A 16,119-nucleotide genomic window follows, 5' to 3' on the forward strand; every position below is an offset into this window, starting at 1 on the left:
ATGATTACATACACAGGGGTACAGAATACTATGCCAACTTCACATTTCACAAAAAGAGAACTAATTGAAACACTTCTAGAAAGGAGTAATCATGAAAAAAAATTGTGAGAAATGAACCCAGTAAAATTTTTTATTCTAAATAGTTGTTACTGTTAACAAGCTTGTGAAGCTTAATGTAAATGTTAAGAGTAAGTTCTTGAAAGTGAATAGTCATAATGTAAAATTAGAATATCTGTAACCAACACTGCATATTGCCTGAACAAGCTGTGGAAGATGAAGGGCAACATGTGCTTTCATAATTGTCTCATTTGGGGACAGGAGGAGGATCCCACAGATCCTACTCTATTCTTGATATTGGCACCAAAATCAAGGCACAATTTTAAAATATAATACATTAACAATAACATGAATAAATTCTAAAATGTCAACAGAAAAGGAAACTAAACATGTGATGATGCAAAATACAACAAAGAAAATGAAGTAAATAAGAATACATTCATTAGGACACACAAAACAAAATGATAGGAATATAATTAAGTATCAGTTAACACTCAAAACATGAATGAGTTAATTTTTTTCCATTAAAAGGCAAACAGTATCAGATTAAGGGGGAAAAATTCAACTAATTTATATTTGCTGGAGTCATCCCTCAACTAAAAAGATATAAAATCTTAAAATAAAGAGATGAGATATATTAGCAGAGACAAAAATAAAGGAGAATTAGAAGGAAATGGCAACCCACTCCAATGTTCTTGCCTGGAGAATCCCAGGGACAGCGGAGCCTGGTGGGCTGCCGTCTATGGGGTCGCACAGAGTCAGACACGACTGAAGTGACTTAGCAGCAGCAGCAGCAGCAATGTTAATCTCAGACAAATTAGAAATCAAAACAAAAAATCATTGTGATTAAAAAACAGTACTTTATATTGATAAATTACACAATTCACAGGGGAAGTAAGGCACTCATGATGTTTATAACATTAAAATATTTAAAGTAGGCATGTGCCTGCATGCTAAGTCGCCTCAGTCATGTCCAACTCTTTGACACCCTATGAACTGTGGCCCGCCAGGCTCCTCTGTCTCTGGGATTCTCCAGGCAAGAATACAGAGTGAGCGGCCATGCCCTTCTCCAGGGGGCATTCTTGACCCCGGGACTGGATCCACGTCTTTTAACTCTCCTGCACTGGCAGGTGGGTTCTTTACCACTGGCGCCACCTATACCCAGTCAGACCAAAATGCAATACAAGTAGAAATAAACAACAAAAGAACAGATGATGAAAGAAGTCTCTTAGAAATGTTAAGAAAACACTTTAAAGAAAAATTCCTAGGTCAAATAAAGAAAAAGCTATAAATACAGGCTATTTATTTTGAAAACTACATCAAGATGGAGAGAAGTGGCAGAGATGTAATGTAGTCAGTATACATACCACCAGTGCAGGGATCCACAAGTGGGAAGGGATATCACAAATTCAAAGGTCCTAAGGAGTAAGGGGTTCAAGCCTCATGTTGGGCACCTCAGCCTTTGGTACGAGCACTGCAGGACAAGGCTCCCTTAACTGACTTTGAAAACCAGCAGGGCTTCTGTAGAGCTAGAGCACTATACTAAACTGAGACTAAGAGGCTTGTACACTAACTTACTCACTTGAGTCTCAGTGCAGAGGCAAAAGTTTGAAAAGTACCTGTTGCTCTAGCCAGCCTGCCCAAGTTGTCCAGTACATGCAGTCTATTAATACATAGGAGATGAAGGAAAGTTATGAACAACCTAGACAGCATATTAAAAAGCAGAGACACTACTTTGCTGACAAAGGTCCATCTATTCAAAGCTATGGTTTTTCCAGTAGTCATGTATGGATGTGAGAGTTGGACCATAAAGAAAGCTGAGCACCAAAGAATTGATGCTTGTGAACTGTGGTGTTGGAGAAGACTTCTTGAGAGTTCCTTGGACTGCAAAGAGATCAAACCAGTCAATCCTAAAGGAAATCGGTCCTGAATATTCACTGGAAGGACTGCTGCTGAAGTTGAAGCTCCAATACTTTGGTCACCTGATGTGAAGAACTGACTCATTTGAAAAGACCCTGATGTTGGGAAAGATTGAAGGTGGGAGGAGAAGGGGATGACAGAGGATGAGATGACTGGATGGCATCACTGACTTGATGGACATGAGTGTGAGCAAGCTCCGGGAGTTGGTGAAGGACAGGGAGGCCTGGCGTGCTGCAGTCCATAAGGTCACAAAGAGTTGGACATGACTGAGTGACTGAACTGAACTGATGCTCCTACTCAAGATCATACCTTCAAGATTGGGAGAAGTAACTGCTTTGTCTAACCCATAGAAACAAACACAGAAAACCAAACTAAAATGAGGAATTTGTTCCAAATGAAAGAACAAGATAAAACCCAGGGTTTTATCCTAATGAAAAAAACCCTAATGAAATGGAGATAAGTATTATGTTGATACACAAGTAATTGTGGTTTCGGACCACGAATTGTAAATCATTTTAACTAGCCTCAAACACATCTTTACTAATCAGAATAGGAACCACTACAATCAACACATTGTTGCTGATGAGAAATAAATTTGTTTACTCTTGTAGCATAAAAATCCATGCTTCAGGATTCGATGAACTCTTGGAAAGCATTTTCTGTCTCCTGTTGGTTGTGGAAACATTTCCCCTGCAAAAAGTTGTTGAGATGCTTGAAGAAGTGGTAGTTGGTTGATAAGAGGTCAGGTGAATATGGTGGATGAAGCACAACTTTGTAGCCCAATTTGTTCAGCTTTTGAAGCTTTGGTTGGGTGATGCGCAGTCAGGTGTTGTGAAGAATTGGGCCCATTCTGTTGACCAACACTAGCTGCAGGCATTGCATTTCTCAGTGCATCTCATCGATTTGCTCAGCATATTTCTCAGATGTAACAGGTTTTGCAGGATTCAGAAAGCTGTGAATCAGACTGTCAGCAGACCACCAAACTGAACATCAGATTTTTTTTTTTTTTTTTTTTTGGTGTAAGCTTGGTTTTAGGAAGTGCTTTGGAGCTTCTTCTCAGTCCAATCCGAGCTGGACATTGCAGGTTGTCATATAAAATCCACTTCTCAATGCACATCACAATCCAATCAAAAAATGGTTCATTGTTGTGTAGAATAAGAAAAGACAACTCTTCAAAACAACAATTTTTTAATTTTCTATCAGCTCATGAGGCAACCACTTACTGAGCTTTTTCAACTTTCCAATTTCCTTCAAATGATGAATTAGCACAAAATGGTCAACACTGAGTTCTTCAGCAACTTCTCATGTAGTTGTAAGAGTATCAGCTTCAATGATTGCTCTTAATTCGTCACTGTCACTTTCTGATGGCCAGCCACTGCATTTCTCATCTCAAGGCTATTGTCTCCTTTGCAAAACTTCTTAAATCACCACTGCACTGTATGTTCATTAGCAGTTCCTGCATCAAATGCGTTATTTATGTTGCACGTTATCTCTGCTGCTTTACAACCCATTTTGTACTTGAATAAAAAAATCACTCAAATTTGTTTTTTGTCTAATATCATTTCTATAGTCTAAAATAAAGTAAACAGGAAGTAATAAGTCACTAGCAAAAAAACAAAGTGAGAAATGAGCATTTAAAATGATGTATAACATAACCAGACTTCCCTGGTGGCGCAGACGGTAAAGCGTCTGTCTACAATGCGGGAGACCCGGGTTCGATCCCTGAGTTGGGAAGATCCCCTGGAGAAGGAAATGGCAATCCACTCCAGGACTATTGCCTGGAAAATCCCATGGACAGAGAAGCCTGGTAGGCAACAGTCCACGGGGTCGCAAAGAGTCAGACACGACTGAGCGACTTCACCATATTCACTATATAACATAACCACACTTAAGAATGTATTCCAGTATCAAAGGGCAAAGTTCAACAATGTAAAACTGCAATTACTTTTGCACCAACCTAATTGCCTGATAAAAAGTACAAGGTGAAACTGTTAGTTGCTCAGTCATGTCTGACTCCTTGCGACCCCAGGGATTGTAACCTGCCAGACTCCTCAATCCATGGCATTCTCCAGGCAAGAATACTGGAGAGGTTTGCCATTTCCTTCTCCAGGGGATCTTCCTGACTCAGGGACAGAACCCATGTGCCCTGTGTCTCCTGCACTGGCAGGCGGGTCCTTTAATGTCTGAGCCACCGGAGAAGCCCAAATAGTCCAAAGCAACAGTCATAAAGTCACACACCAAACTCAGAAGAAGAATGCAGGAACACAATAAGAATTCCAACAAAGTTAGAAAATATAAAAAAAGAACCAATCAACATAAAACAGATATAAATTGAAATAAAGACACGTGTACTGAAAGAGACACAGAATTGAAAGAGACATGTGTACCCCAATGTTCATCGCAGCACTGTTTATAATAGCCAGGACATGGAAGCAACCTAGATGTTCATCAGCAGATGAATGGATAAGAAAGCTGGGGTACATATACACAATGGAGTATTACTCAGCCATTAAAAAGAATCCATTTGAATCAGTTCTAATGAGGTGGATGAAACTGGAGCCTATTATACAGAGTGAAGTAAACCAGAAAGAAAAACACCAATACAGTATACTAACACATATATATGGAATTTAGAAAGATGGTAGTGATAACCCTGTATGCGAGACAGCAAAAGAGACACAGATGTATAGAACAGACTTTTGGACTCTGTGGGAGAGGGAGAGGGTGGGATGATTTGGGAGAATGGCATTGAAACATGTTTACTATCATGTAAGAAACGAATCGCTAGTCTAGCTTCGATACAGGATACAGGATGCTTGGGGCTGGTGCACTGGGATGACCCAGAAAGATGATATGGGGAGGGAGGTGGGAGGGGGGTTCAGGGTTGGGAACTCATGTACACCTGTGGTGGATTTATGTCAATGTATGGCAAAACCAATACAGTATTGTAAAGTAAAAAAATAAAAAAAAAAAACATTTTTTAAGGCAAAAAAAACCCAGATATAAAAAAGAGCTAAAGAATACAATAACTGAAATAATATACTGGAGGGAATAAAGTACAGATTAGGTGATGCAAAAGAACACATACCCAATCTGAAAGACAAAATAGTGGAAATAAGAACAACAATGATAGTTTAAGAAAGCTCTGGGACAAATTGAGAGTATAAACATTTGCATTACAGGGGTCCCAGGACAAAGAGAGAAAGGGGCATGTTGTTGCAAATGGCTACATTTCATTCTCTTTTATGGGTGAGTAACATTCCATTGTAAATATACACCACCTCTTCTTTATCCATTCATCTGTTGATGGACACTTAGGCTGATTTCAATTCTTGACTATTGTAAATAATGCTGCTGATAAACAATGGGGTTGCTTGTTACCCTAGCACAGCCAGGTAGATTCACAAATGTAAAATGATTTGTTATGTGTTAGACATTCAAGGTTCTCTCATACTTAATAAAGACAATAAAATTCATAATGCAACAAAGAGCCAGACCATGTCACACTTAATTCAAAACTTCCCTCAGGTAGAGTGGGTTGAACATGCCAATGAACTAACTCTTCAGACACATCTATTGAACACTTGCCCACTCCACCCTCTTTGGTATTTAGGCTAACCACACATATGATTGTCTAAATTGCCAGGACAGTTAGATCAAATGTGTGTACTTTCTTAGTTCCCTCCTTATGTGGCAAAGTGAAAGTGAAGTCGCTCAGTCGTGTCCGACTCTTTGCGACCCGTGGACTGTAGCCCACCAAGCTCCTTTGTCTATGGGATTCTCCAGGCAAGAATACTGGAGTGGGTTGCCATTTCTAATTTTATATTGTCCATGTTTTTTCCATTTTATATATTTTATCATTAAAATGGAATAACTTGGCCTCAATTTTTACTTATGATGGCTCAAGACTTAAATTAGAAGTTTTAAATTCTAAGATACTGCAGTCATATGACAAAGAACTGAAAGCAGAAACACCTGACAGTCTCATGACAGAGATGCAGAAGGGAATGAGAAATAATGAGCAGTAAACACATTCTAGAGCAAAGTTAGTGAACGCTTAGACTTTCAGTGATATTTCTCAGGTTTGACAAGATGGTGGTAAGATGAATCTGAAAGCTGGCTACTTCTCTATCAAATAGGGTTGCCTTTGGAAGTATATTTAGCCTTATCAAATACATTTAGGTTTCTCTTAATACAGTTCTTTTCCCCCTGACGTGACACTGTAAACAAATAATACAGGAGTTTTGGGGACAGGCAATTTGAAGGACTACAGTTCTGGTTTTCTATATTTCCTTGGGATTTTCCCATGACCTCCAGTATGAACTGTAAAATGTTTGGTTCACTGTAATCCCAAGGCTGGAAAATTCTTGCAGAACTTTCTGGGTTTAATTTGGTAAAAATTACACTTGGTATTTTTCCAAGGAAGCCAGTTGACATCTGTCTTGAAGATTTGTAGAAAACTATCTGCTCCAAATGCTCTTGGAATTCAGATCACTCTTGGGGTGCTGGGATCAAGGCCAGGTACAATTAATGTCCCCCTATCAAACACCATCGGAAATAATGGAGGAGACAGGGATTTCGACAGAGTGAACTAGGCAGGATTCATAGAATAGAGACATTTCTAAACCAATCTAAAATATAAGATAATAACCAGTGGGGTTTATTTCTGGGATATTCCTGGAATGGAGGCTGATCTGTACACAAAGCAAAATTCCACCGTACAGGTGTTTGATGTATAGTACTTGGATCTCTGTGATACTTCTTCCCCAACCTTGGTAAAAGTGTTAGGAAGTCCACTCAGTTCTTACTGTTCTATTTTAATGTGGAGTCCTCAAGAAGACTACCTCTTTCTTCCCTCAAGGAATAGGATCTATCAGTTTAGTAGCCTGAAACACAAAGGCAAGTAGAGTTCTACTGGAGAGGGCTAGAGGTCATACTACCCATGTATGTTAATGATGGTTTCAAATCTGTGAAACAGACATGAGAGATCTAAGTTCTATCTCACTCATGTTTACAGCTCCAGTACCAGTCATGTTAAGGCATTTCTAATTGTCTTTGTTGTGTTTGTGTGATTTATGGGGGAGGAGTTCAGTGAAGAATTGTCCTCCCAAATAATAAGCTTACTGAGAGACACTGAATGCCTTACACAAATGTTTGTGATAGAATGTATGAGAGCTCTACAAGGTTTCATTTACTTTCTCTTGAAAATCATTTCACTTTATTTCATAGGCAAGTTTAGAGGCCACTTATAAAATTTGACATCAGCCTTAGGAAGCGTCTAACAAAACTGAAACACAGACCCATTCTAGACCAACAGGGCTCCTTTAGTTTAGGAGCAAAACCTTCCATAGTTTTTGGAAAAATACTTTTCTTAGATGGTCCCAAATTTTGCTTCCTCATTTCCCAGAGTGCCACAGATGCCAAATTTCCCATAGTTGTCAAGAAAACCCTTGACAACACCCTCCAAGTCTATGTCTCTCATTCCTTATATACACTTGAAGAGTTATTTTAAAATGTTCATAGGATTAATGTATCATGGAAATTAAAACCAGGTAACCTTGAGGGATATAACTTTGAACACCTGAAGTGAGCCCACCTTCACCCCATCTCTTCAAATGGCCTCTCTCAACTGTGGGAGACATAGGAGACACAGGTTCGATCCCTAGGTCGGGGAGATCCCCTGGAGAAGGAAACGGCAACCCACTCCTATATTCTTGCCTGGGAAATCCCACGGACTGAGGAGTCTGGCGGACTACAGCAAATTGGATAGCAAAGAGTCAGACACGACTGGGTGGCTATGCACGCAGTTGCTGTTGGCTATAGGGGGACTTCTTACCTAATTGAAGAGAAGCTGCTCTTCCAGGTTGAAGACTATCAAAAACCGTAAAGTCAAAAGATAAATTAGTATCGGAAAACATACCTAAAGGGAGAGAAATCTCATTTTTGCATGTCTTTTTTAGTGCAGTAAAAATACTGCAATACAAATAATAAAATTTGTATAGTGTTTTACAGTTTAAATGTTTATATATTATCCCCACAGCACTTAAAACATCCTCAGTCAACAGGAATCTATAGCAAGTTATTTCACTTGAATAGAAAGGGGCTCTTTATCCTCCATTACAGCTAAAATCAGTCACTTGTTCAAACACAATACAATCATATTTTCAATGACTCTTAGGATTCAGAGCAGATAATACCTAATGGAACCTGATGTTATTCAAGAACATATTTATTCATCCACGTTCTCAACCATTCATCAAGAATTTTTCAAGCATCTCTTAATCAAATGATACAAACTGTGGTAATATATCTGAAAATTGAGGAGAGAAGCATCTAGTTTGGATTGTATTGTCTTCCTTTCTTTCATGCTTCAGCTTTTTCTTAATCCTCATTTAGTTCTCAGTTCACTTCTGAATAGCTTCTATTCCCACCATGCCAGTGAAATATTCTGGTATAGATCCACAATGACCTCACATTTGTCAATGCTAAATAATCCTCATTTAATCACTTGTTTGTGATTAATACTGCTATGTGCTCCTTAAAATTTTTTTCTTCCATCAACTACAAGTATACTTTGATTTTCCTTCTGTGCTTTGGCACTCTTTTACAGGCTCACTGTCTCTGCCTAATTTTTAAATGTCTAGGTGTCTGTTGGGCTTCCCTGCTGGCTTAGACAGTAAAGAATCTGCCTGCAACGCATGAGACCCAGGTTCGATCCCTGGGTTGGGAAGATCCCCTGGAGAAGGGAATGGCAACCCACTCCAGTATTCTTGCCTTGAGAATTCCATGGACAGAGGAGCCTGGTGGGCTACAGTCCATGGGGTTGCAAAGAGTTGGACACGGCTGAGTGACTAACACTCTAACTTTCACTCTGGAGTGTCTATTAGGGGAGGTCATTGAGAGGACATGACCTGGTGGTTGACCTGTAAGCTGGGTCCAGGCAACTAGAGGTTCCTCACTCCTTCCTTTATGTGTAATAGGTTTACATTCCTGGCTTCCAGAAGTTGCCCCCACAGACACAGCTTTGAGACAGTGATGTGGTGTTGAGACCATCTGAATGGAACACATAACTGAACGCAGTGAAAGACTCTACACGAACTTTTAAGATTTGGCAGACAGGGGTGTGGCTGCCCAGGACAAGCCTCCTAAATAAGTTCCCTTGGTTGTTAAACCTAGCACCTGCCCTCTGGAGAGGTCCATCTCTTTCTTTCTCCCTGCCCTCCACACAGGGGATCAGCTTCTGATTACATCCAGGCAGCTTCCTAGGTTGTGGAGCCACAGTGCTCCAGGAAACCACGGTCTTTGCTCATTTCTTCTCACTCAACAAGTAGGTGTCAGGGGTAGGACGAGGGAGCTTATAATAAAATCACTTGTGTGACTTTTTTCAAACTATACTCAACTTCTTCTTCACAAAATTTTAATGTGGTCTCAAGGGCACGTGACCCCAAAGTCTGAATGGACTATCACAATGAGCCACTAGTACTGATTAGACTGTGTTTCTACATATTCCATGAGGGAAGGAGGGGAAGAGAAAAAGAAAATTATTATTTAACACTTCTTTCCAAGTGAGTGCCTAAGTTCTTATTACTACAATCACTGTCTATGTAATTTGTTTCTCCTGATTTTTAAACTGTATTGAAAAATTGCACCCAAACACCCAACAGCGCTCTCATATTCAAGACATCTAAAACTGATCATGCCATCTTCTCAACCAAATCTCCCACTCACCTGGCTTTCAGGGGCAGAAACATGGAAGACAACTTTTGTTCTTCTCACCCCATATCTCTTTCAATTCCAAGATCTAATTAGTCAACATCCTATATTTCATTCCAACTTTCTCCTTCCTCTGTTCCCACTCCCCCACCCACCGCCTTACCTGGTTTAGTCTCTCACTTCTCACATGGATTCCTACAACAGCCTCTCAACTTGTCTTCCTGCCTCCCAGCTCACCCTTACCCAATCCATTCTCTGCCCTGATGCCATGTAGGTCTTTCTAAATCAGAAATACGACCCCTTCCTTTAGCAACTTATCAATCTTTCAACGGCTTTCAAATGATTTTAAGATAAAAATGCAAACTGTAAGCACAGCAAGTAAGACCCTCAGTGCCTGATTCTCTTTCTGATCTTCTCTCTGCTCACTCCCTCTCTGCTCACTCTCACCGCTCTCCAGCCTTCTGACAGTCTTGTGGTTCCCTAACTTCCCCACGGCCTAACCTCCCAGTCTCAGCCCAGAACACTTTTCCTTGTTGCCGCCCCCTCTTCTCTCTCTCTCCTGTGACTCACCATACTTGAGAAATTCTTCATCATCCTTCAACACACTGTTTAGTTTTGACTCTTTCAGCAACTCTTTTTTCACCCTCAGCCTCCATGAATCTGAGATATTTACCCCTTTAGAGTACTTTCCACTATTACAGCAATTATTATAGTGAATTTTTTTTTACTTTTCTGATTATCAAAAATGTCATTTCATATTAAAAATAAATAAAAATATTTTTTAAATCATTAAAAAAATAAGCTATAATCCCACTACCCAGAGATAACCACCATTAACATTCTTATGGTTTTACCTACATACACACACACATATACACACACTTAAAATCATATAGTATAGATCAGAGATCAGAAAACTATGGCCCACAGTCCAAATCAAGCCTTCCATCTGTTTTCATGTGGTCTGCAAGCTATGAACAGGCTTTATATTTTTTAAATGGTTGAAAATGAAAATTTTAAAACTACTATTGATATTTCCTGACACATCAAAACCATACAAAATACAAATTTCAATGTCCATAAATAAATTTTTATTGACAAACAACATGCCCAATTGTTTATGCACTGTCTGTGGCTGTTTTCACATTAAAATAGCAGAGTTTTATCAGTTTCAACTCTCAAATTCACATGACCCACAAAGTCTAAAATATTAACCAATGTGACCTATTACTGGAAAATGTTTGCTCACCTCTGATGTGGAAAGTTATGTGTTGTTTTTCTGCTTAACATTATGAGTTCTTTCAATATTTTCTATATTTATCATGTTTTGTTGTTTTTGTTGTTCAGTTGCTCGGTCATGTCCAACTCTGTGACCCCATGGACTGCAGCATGCCAGGCTTCCCTGTCCTTCACCATCTCCTGGAGTTTGCTCAAACTCATGTCCATTGAGCTGGTGATGCCATCCAACCATTTCATCCTCTGTCTTCCCCTTCTCCTCCTGCCTTCCATTTTACCCATCATCAGGGTCTTTTCTAATGAGTTGGCTCTTTCCGTCAGGTGGCCAAAGTATTGGAGCAAAGTATTATTATGTTTAGTGGTTGTCTAATAGCATCCGGTCCCATCACTTCATGGGAAATAGATGGGGAAACAGTGGAAACAGTGTCAGACTTTATTTTGGGGGGCTCCAAAATCACTGCAGATGGTGACTGCAGCCATGAAATTGAAAGACGCTTGCTCCTTGGAAGAAACTTATGACCAATCTAGACAGCATATTCAAAAGCAGAGACATTACTTTGCTGATTAAGGTCCATCTAGTCAAGGCTATTGTTTTTCCTGTGGTCATGTATGGATGTGAGAGTTGGACTGTGAAGAAGGCTGAGCGCCGAAGAATTGATGCTTTTGAACTGTGGTGTTGGAGAAGACTCTTGAGAGTCCCTTGGACTGCAAGGAGATCCAATCAGTCCATTCTGAAGGAGATCAGCCCTGAGATTTCTTTGGAAGGAATGATGCTAAAGCTGAAACTCCAGTACTTTGGCCACCTCATGCAAAGAGCTGACTCACTGGAAAAGACTCTGATGCTGGGAGGGATTGGGGGCAGGAAGAGAAGGGGATGACAGAGAATGAGATGGCTGGATGGCATCACTGACTCAATGGATGTGAGTCTGAGTGAACTCTGGATGGACAGGGAGGCCTGGCATGCTGCGATTCATGGGGTTGCAGAGTTGGACACAACTGAGCAACTGAAATAAACTGAACTGAACTGAATACCCATTAGTAGGGTGCCTATAACTTAAGTATCCTCCTATTGTTAAATATTAAACCTTGCCTCCATTTTTAACTATTGTAAAATGTATCAGGCTGAGTCAATTCTAACAATCTTCATTTCATTTGACTTCTTGATCCTTTCATATAAATCTTTGTTGCTCTTTCTTATTCCCCAAAAATAAATTCCTAAGAGTGGAATGGTTGGGTTAAAGGTTATCCCACTTTTTCAATGCTCTTGATTCAATTGCTAAAGTTGTTCTCTAAAAAGTTTGTAGCTACTGACTAGCACCATTACAATATATAATGACTGTCTTTCTATATATCTGACTTCCCACTAACCCTTGAGGACAGTGACTTTTTAAACTCTCAGCAGGCAATGGCATCCCACTTCAGCACTCTTGCCTGGAAAATCCCATGAACAAAGGAGCCTGGTGGGCTGCAGTCCATGGGGTCACTAAGAGTCGGACACAACTGAGAGAGTTCACTTTCACTTTTCACTTTTATGCACTGGAGAAGGAAACGGCAACCCACTCCAGTGTTCTTGCCTGGAGAATCCCAGGGATGGGGGAGCCTGGTGGGCTGCTGTCTATGGGGTTGCAGAGTTGGACATGACTGAAGCGACTTAGCAGTAGCAGCAGCATACAGCAGAGTACAAGACTCATAGGAAGCACACAGTGGATGTATGAGGAATGTGTAGCCAGGCCCATTTCCCGTATAGTAGAGCAGTGTTTCTCAATCTTGAGAACTCAGAACTCAAAAAAACAAGTTTGTGGATTCCCAGTTTGAAAAACCACTAAAAACAAAAAAGTCAAACTACTCCTTCAGAGATACCACATGAAAAATACAAGTGTAAGCTCTGAAATTTAGCAACTTAAATATTTTAAGATCATCCCATTAAAAACCTGTAGTAACTTAGGTTCACATGGATCTCTGAGAATGTGTGTCTGAAGTCCTTAGGATCTGAGAGGCACGATTTGAGAAACAATGTGACAGAGGACGTAGGTTGATGAGTGGGGCCTTGGGGGAGGCACCTCGCTGTCAACTGTGTAGCTGCAGTGACAGCAAACTGCCCCAGAGATGCTCCTTGCTGACAAGCTGTGTGATCAATACCTTCCAACCAGCAAGAAACCACTTCTGCCCACTCAGTCTTGTGGTGGTACCACTTGGGGAAGGTAAAAAGTGGGGAAAACTTCAGGTGGGAATAAACCATAGGATTGAACCAAAAAGATTGGGGGAGTATGTTTAAAAAGGGGAGAGATGTGCTGGATAACAAAACACCTGGAAATTAGGAAACCTCAAGAATAGAGGCAGATGTGGTAGGGTTAACAGAGTCCAGAGATGAAGTGTTCCCAGAGTTTGATGCAGGAAGGCTGGATAATGGATGGTGTGAAGCTCCTAGGGAGCATCAACAACACAGCAAACTGATATGTTTCACAAACATAAAGAGTACTTGATACTATTCTTGTGGAGTCACAATAGCTATGAAGTATATGCTTCCAGGAAACATAAGTGAAAGTTGAGCAATTACTCCGATAATTTCACTGATGCATTCATTTAGTCAATCTGGAAAATGAGATGAAGACTTTTTTGCTCAGTGCTGGCTTCTGGAATAATCATTTCAACTGTCTATTTTAACATTTCTTGATGAAATTTAAAAATTTACTTCTCATAGGAGGAAATAAGGTTTGCTCATGAAGAAAATTTTGAGGTACTACTCTGCCTTTCGGAGAAGGCAATGGCACCCCACTCCAGTGCTCTTGCCTGGAAAATCCCATGAACGGAGGAGCCTGGTAGGCTGCAGTCCATGGGGTCGCTAAGAGTCGGATACGACTGAGCGACTTCACTTTCACTTTTCACTTTCATGCATTGGAGAAGGAAATGGCAACCCACTCCAGTATTCTTGCCTGGAGAATCCCAGAGATGGGGAAGCCCGGTGGGCTGCCGTCTATGGGGTCGCACAGAGTCGGACAGGACTGAAGTGACTTATTAGCAGTAGCAATCCTGCCTTTCAGGCTCAAAAATGATGTTTTTCTCATCAACAAAAATTAATAAAATTGAAGTGTTATTACACTGGTGGTGATGTACTGGCCACAGTACACAATAATGTTTCCTTTGTGTTGCAAGGTATGCAGTATAACATAGAGAATTAAGACACAGAAGCTGCAGTCCACATGTTAGATCCACTTTAGCAGCTCTGAACATTTTAGGAGCTAATTTTTCTCATTAAGTCTTGGCCTATTGTAAAATGGGAACAATAATACCACCTACCTTATAAGGTTTTATGAAGATGGACCAAAGTAATCCATGGAAGCTCTTAGTACAGTGCCTGGTATATAGTAAGCATTCAATAAATGTCTGAAATGAGTCTGAAATCCATGTTTAAGAATGGAATGTTGCATTCTGGGATTTGTAGTTTCTGTTAGCTGAAGGCAATATGAATGACTAGAAAGCAAGCATTCAATAAATGTGAGCTATTATTTTAGTTACATTACTAGGATAATTTTTGCATACTTATAAAAACATTGGATGGAGAATATATTGAGGTCCCTGCAGGAATAAACAAAATGACTTCAAACCTTTAATAGAAAATGATTTCCGATTAGAAGTGCCTACATGAATGCCATTACTATAGCCTTCACTAATAATTTCAGAACTAATAAAAGTCCAAAATATATTGATAAGATATTTAAATCTGAGTCCAAATAACAGTGAGCTACTTCCAAAGAACAAGTATGTTAGAAAGAATTGTTTTTAGAACATTTTAGAAAGAATTGCTCCTCCAGAAAAATTCTCAATTGATCATTTTGTCCTTAAATTTTACACTAGTTCACTATGGTGAAATGGCTATTTTTTTTAATGTATGAAAATAATTTTATCACATATACTGATGAGGTGGACAGTACAAACATTTTGCTTCTTAAAATTGAATATAGAAAGGTACTAAACCTGACAAAGGTCTATGTTTAGTAAAGTTCAAGTGAGCATTTTGGACTTCATCAGTTCAGCTCAGTTCAGTCGCTCAGTCGTGTCCGACTCTTGCGACCCCATGAATCGCAGCACGCCAGGCCTCCCTGTCCATCACCAACTCCCGGAGTTCACTCAGACTCACGTCCATCGAGTCAGTGATGCCATCCAGCCATCTCATCCTCTGTTGTCCACTTCTCCTCCTGCCCCCAATCCCTCCCAGCATCAGAGTCTTTTCCAATGAGTCAACTCTTCGCATGAGGTGGCCAAAGTACTGGAGTTTCAGCTTTAGCATCATTCCTTCCAAAGAAATCCCAGGGCTGATCTCCTTCAGAATGGACTGGTTGGATCTCCTTGCAGTCCAAGGGACTCTCAAGAGTCTTCTCCAACACCACACTTCAAAAGCATCAGTTCTTTGGCGCTCAGCTTTCTTCACAGTCCAACTCTCACATCCAGACATGACCACAGGAGAAACCATAGCCTTGACTAGACGGACCTTTGTTGGCAAAGTAATGTCTCTGCTTTTCAATATGCTATCTAGGTTGGTCATAACTTTCCTTCCAAGGAGTAAGCATAGTAAATCCTATTATCTCATCAAACTGAGTGGGAAATCTATGTTTAAGAACGGAATGTTGCATTCTGGGATTTGTAGTTCCTGTTGGCTGAGAGCTATATGACTGACTAGGAAGACATCAACATATTCCTTTTTATGCCTCACTAAAATGAAGTAAACATATGTGAAAGTAAACACGTCCTGTCATTTTCACAACCACGTTTCCGATGCTGATATAAAACGCATTCTAAATCAAAGTTTATAGTGGTTTCCTGCTATTTCTCCTAATGCTAAGAACTGTCCTGGCCAGTTTGTTTCAAAATGCATCATACAATTCATACTAATGACTAATTTGTTAAGAATTGCCATTTGCTGATGGGTGAATTATGTTTATATACAAATATAACAGTCTTCGAATTAATAAATATTATAATTTATTGTCAATCTGATTCTAATTCTACTGTCAAGCATTTTTGTTATTAGATCACATTTCAGAGTCAGGATTAAGATATCACCTGAAATTTGTTGCCTACAAATGAGATCTGAATATCAATTTTCTAATGTTTTCTTGAAAACACACCACATGCTCTCTATCAGGTAATCTAAAATACATCCTAAGTATAGAAGAGCATAAAATCTAGTTTTGA

At 39.8% G+C, this 16,119-nt stretch overlaps 1 protein-coding gene across 4 annotated transcripts in view; it reads right to left on the bottom strand.

Annotated features, from left to right (window-relative positions):
- Positions 1 to 16,119, bottom strand: part of CCDC141 (coiled-coil domain containing 141) — a 235,062-nt gene that overhangs the window by 175,564 nt on the left and 43,379 nt on the right. The window lies entirely within an intron of this gene.

The sequence above is a fragment of the Oryx dammah genome, unplaced genomic scaffold (assembly GCF_014754425.2).
Source record: "Oryx dammah isolate SB20612 unplaced genomic scaffold, SCBI_Odam_1.1 HiC_scaffold_27, whole genome shotgun sequence".
Taxonomy (NCBI): domain Eukaryota; kingdom Metazoa; phylum Chordata; class Mammalia; order Artiodactyla; family Bovidae; genus Oryx; species Oryx dammah.